Here is a 5,411-nt window from a genome sequence, read left to right on the forward strand (position 1 = left end):
AATAGAAGTGGGTTAAAGTTATATTCCCTAATGAACTAAGAGAGAAAGCAGAGTAAGGACTCGCTAAGAGCAAAATGCAGAGAAATAGAAAACAATTGTGATGTGAGATCTGATCATGTCTAAAATAAATTTTTCAAAATGATAAGGTAGACACTTTCCCTGTCTATTTGTTCTTTTTCTCTGTCAGCTCTTTTATATTTGCTTCCTAGTTTGTCTCTCTTTGTATTATTATTAGCCGTAATGCTCCGACAATCCATCAAGCGGTGCGGGTTCGTAGCTTAGCAAAGTCGTACTAAAACATTTGACAGATTTTCGAACGCCGTGTACCACATAAAATCTTTTTCGAAGTCCGTAAACACAACCAGAATTCATACATAAGGCACACGGGATTATAAGGGGCCCTGTCGATCTTCAGAAAAATCAAAGGATTGAGTTTAAGTGTGCCGTATTTTCCAAAAAAAACACGGTAATAACGACGGCCCGCTAGCATGCTCTACCAAAAATAGTGCTTTGTTGTGTATCTGACGGATGAAAGCTAAACCAGTGAACAACTAAAGTTGCAGCATTTTTACAAACCAATTCTGGTTCATCCCTTTCATTCAACGATCCGTTTTCGCCCTTCTCATTCTCCATTGCCGCCATGCTGGTATTGCCGTGAACGGTATGATATGGCCCAGCCCTACTGCAGAGGTGGTTTAGTTTCTTTTGCTTATAAAAAAAAATGTTTTACTGTGTCCAACAAACTAATACTTTGAGTTTTCGTCCCCAAAATACATTATTTGGAGTAGTTTAAAGAAAAGGACAGTGAAAGAAGAGCTGGCCTAACTCTAACCTATCTGTGTTACATATTTACTTCAACAGTCACTGCCCTGAGTGCTCAGATTACAACAGTCACCAGTTTGTCCGTCTCTATCTGGAAGTCACACACAATCTTAGGTTGGGCATTTTGAACCTATCCTGGGGAGCTCCTCAGGAACCATACTCTGCACAGATGTTTCTGTATATTATGCCAGCTACTTAGGTTATAGCATTCCATGTATGCCCTGCTTGCTAGAATGCTATTATGTACTGGATTATCTCAGGGGCATCTCTACACAACCTGCACCTGGCATCCTGCCTGGTGTGGTGGACCCCAGTCTCTATGGATCTTGTACTTAGAGCTTGTTCCTGTGCTGCCATGATTAGTGCCTCTGTGCTGTCTTTCAGTCCAGCTTTGTTCAGCCACTAGCTGCATTTCTCGATATCAGACACCAAGTTGCAGCGGTCATCTAATAAACCATCTTTCAAGGTGGGAGGCAACCTTTCTCAACAACTGCCATACAGCTCGGCCTGACTGCAGTCACTCTTGGACAGATTGTTGAAAGTCTGCAAATGTGAATTTATAAATGACAGGTTTCTTCAAATACTCTGTCGGTCTGCACTGACCAGTTGTGTAGCAGACTTATTGCTGTTTTATCGCCATGTTGACACACCATGGTCTCTTTGAAAATAACAACACACTGGGTCCTGCTCCCCATCTTGAATGCAGCGGTTTCAAAGGCAACAACAGCACAAGTTAAATGCACATGGTAATGGAGCCAACAAAATAGTTATAATTGGAAATATTTTTTTCAATCTATTGAGCTTGTATAAATTTACTGTTGCGAAACAGTTACTGATAGGTCAGTCCCTAATTATCCACTTCCAGAAACTTTCATTTTGAATCTTTATACTTAATTTAATCACTTTGGGAATATTGTAGTTATCCAACAGCCCACTGATTACATTTTGTAAAAATAATTTAATTTGTCAATTGACAGTGTAAGCAGAATATTAAGATATGTAATTAGGAGTTCATGTTTTGCCAATGTATTTGCATCATTAAAACAACTCTAAATGTGCTTAAATTAACTAAGTAAAAGACCCACCACCACTAATTATGAGGGAAAGGGGAAACGATGTTATTAGGATAGCTAAGAAGGAAACTGATAATACATATGTAGACAAAGCTTATATGACAAAGGTGAAAGGGAATGGTACAAAAAATGATAATTAGAAAGGGTGAAGCTGACATATAACAGAAAGAATACCAGCCAGATAGCTAAGCAGAAATAAAAATGTGTACTGCCCCTTCAGAGGAGGCAGAAGATATGGAGGTGGACTTACTATTTAAGAGCTTACTTGAGTGTTTTGTCATATAGGGAAGAGAAAGAGTGGGGAGAAATGTATCACTAACTGCCTACACAGTACGCAGATTCTAAAAGTAAAAGCTCCGTCATAGATGTTTATATAACATAGCAGAAAAGATGGCCAAACTGAATGAAACGTGTATTGTACCTTTGAAAGAATGCTCCAAGTAATTGAAAGTTTTGATTAAGCAAAGCATGAGGCTGTAACAGCAGAAATTAAGTTTTCAGGTTTACTGTTAAAGATATGTACCAGCACAGAGGTGCCATTCATCTTTTAACACTGGTGAGAGGGTTTAAAACAAATGCAACCATTACAAGACAGCAAAGTTACAAGAAAGCAAGGCTCTGCTCTGATTCCTGATTCTGTGCATACTGCACATCTGAGGTGCAGCAGGGTGTTGTGAGAGTTCACCTCATAAGATTCTTTTGATCTCCTTTGATCTGTTTCCAGTTTCTACAGTACACCTAAAGCCCTAAAATCTAGGTTAGATATGTATATGAAGATATGGAGACAGGTAGCAAAGTAAAGGAATGAACAACATAAAATTTCCTAGTAAGGTTTTAGGCCAGTAAGTACAAATAAAGCAGCTTTGTGCCTTGTATTAATTCTGCAAGTGTATGACACTGCTAGAGAGATGGAAAACAATTATTTTAATATTTCAATGTAAGGTTTTTGGTAATGGTGTTGGAGAACGCCGTCAAACATGTTGAAACAAAATGTTCCTTAAGGGTTAATTTTAGTTTAGATGTTTAGATGACTGCAAATGCCATAGCATATGATTCATAATATTTTTTACTCTTGTCAGTTCTCATCATGCTTTATGAGTATGGGGGATTGGCCACTACTATACATTGTAGATGAACAGGAAACCAAAGGGTTTAACAAAAGAATAACTGTTGAAGGAATTGGACAACTGATGACAGTTTCATGGTCAGGTGACGCCTATTCTTAGTTCCATGACAAATTAAAAAGATAAAAGGTCTGGAGCTGATTCCAACTTCTGAAGTGGCATTTGATAGCTGTTAACTGGATTTTCAATATAAAGTTCAACTAGGTGTTGTTGTGGACAAAGGACACCATCATTAGGCTGCAAAAAACAAAATAATCCCTGTGATCCCTTTTGGAGGGAGAGCAAAAACTTTATGCTCAATGCAACAATCTGGTGCATTAAAGGAATACACATCACTTAAGGAACACAAAAACAGCCTGAGAGACCAGTGAAGATGACTAAAGTGGATGATTGCAGATCTTTTACCTTGGTTAAGAAAAAACTTCACAACATTTGTCCAAGTTAATAGGAGTCTTGATCATTCTCAACGTGTATAGAGATGCTCTAATGAATTCAAATGCGAAGGGGTTGCAGTAAGGTCCTGTTTGTGGGCTTTTTTTTTGTTTTTTGTGTGGGTTTTTTTTTTCAGCCTAATATCTTTCATCAACATCAACACCTCTTTGAATTTTATATTGAGAAATTAATTCAATACCTAACAAATGCCAGTTCAAAAGCTGGAATCTGTTCCAGATTTTTAATTTCAAGAAACTGAAAATGCAGCATTTGGTGATGTCCAAGGGCTGTAAAGTACAGACACTTATTGACTGCAGATAATTTGATTCCAAGTATTAAAACCAATCCCTATAGTTACAATGATGTTAATTTGCCCAACTGTTCAGGCTGCAATTCTTAAATAGATGATAAACCCTCTGCAATGAAGCTGAGAGTCAGCCCTTGATTTACATCCACTGTGTTGGTGCAGACATGCAAAATTAGAAAAAAAATCCATCTGTGTATATTAAAACTGCATACCCCATTAGTTAATTTAAAAGTTTTATTGTGGAACTTGTTTCAGAATGACATGTCTGTCGGTGCAAGTTCCGGTTTCATTTCCTATTTTAAAATAGTCTCCCTTTTACTTCCATATTGTTTTCAACATGGGCACATAATCACAGAGACCAAATTTATTGCACTGGAACAGATGACCTGTTTGATCTTAATCAACTCCCATTTTCAGCGATTATTATGCCGTTTGTAGTGAAACCATATTGACCACAGAATGCACATTTCTTCCATCAAGGATATTTTGGAAAACACTGCCTGGGAGGTAGGCCTACAGGAAATTAACCTTTTTTTTAAACTAATATGCACTGTTGGATGGCATAAACAGAACACACACTTCCAAACTTCTATAAAAAGAATAGAGCAATGGGATTGAAAAATTAATTGGATTTTCTTCAATATTTTTCTACTAAATTAATTTATGCTGGTAATACCTGGTAACATGCTAATCATAATAATATAAACATAATGAGGATAATTTGGTACAGTAACTATTGTTACTGTCTTTGGAAATGTTGCCATGCTAACATATGCAAAGAAGGACATGGCCCTGCCACTGAAGTGTCTGATAACTTTTAAAATAATAAATATTTATCTGCATCATAGTTATTTTTCATTCCATATAGTGTTACCTCTGAAGCTGAAAATTTACCCCAATGCAAAAGTAACAAGAAATGCAGACCTAGGTGCCACGTGAGTCTGGCTCCAAAACTGTGTGAACTCCCTTAGACTCCCTTGTTAAAATGCCTAATTTTACATCTTCAAAAAGCATATTTATATCCTAGTACAAAGAAAGCTTTTGTCTTTCTATGGATAGTTTTTCATACGTGATAATTTATAATTATTCAAAAAAGGGTGAATTTCTTATAACTCTTCCCCCTGCATACTGAAGTTGGGGTGTTGCTGCTTTAGTTCACAGGTGTCTGGACATAGGTAACTGTGTTTATACCTTGGGGGAATTTTTTAAGCATTTTCTGACTGACACTATTTGAGTTGTTATATCCCACAGGCCATTGAGAAAGTTTATTTGTTCAGTTTAGGTGACTGTAATTCCACCGTTTGTTTTTTTTTAGACTGTTACGTCAGTAAACCGAAAACCAGTGGGTGTTGTCACTGTGGTTTTGTCCATTTTTTATAATGTCTGTGGTCTTTGCCCATGCAACCCACTCTCCAACAAGGTTCATTTAATTAAGCTGAGCAGTTTGCATAGTCTTGGTGACAAAACTGAGTGAGACTAAGCAAAAACAACAAACAACACTGAAATGCGTTCCTTTACTAAAATTAGTGCTGAAGAAATTAACACTTTGACCTGATGGCACTAAATGAAAAGTCAGTGGATCATTCACATTATTAAAATCCATCCAGACAAGAGCATGAATGTACCCACCAAATGTCAAGGAAATCCATCCAA

The sequence above is a fragment of the Maylandia zebra genome, linkage group LG7 (genome assembly GCF_041146795.1).
Source record: "Maylandia zebra isolate NMK-2024a linkage group LG7, Mzebra_GT3a, whole genome shotgun sequence".
NCBI classification, from domain to species: Eukaryota; Metazoa; Chordata; class Actinopteri; order Cichliformes; family Cichlidae; genus Maylandia; species Maylandia zebra.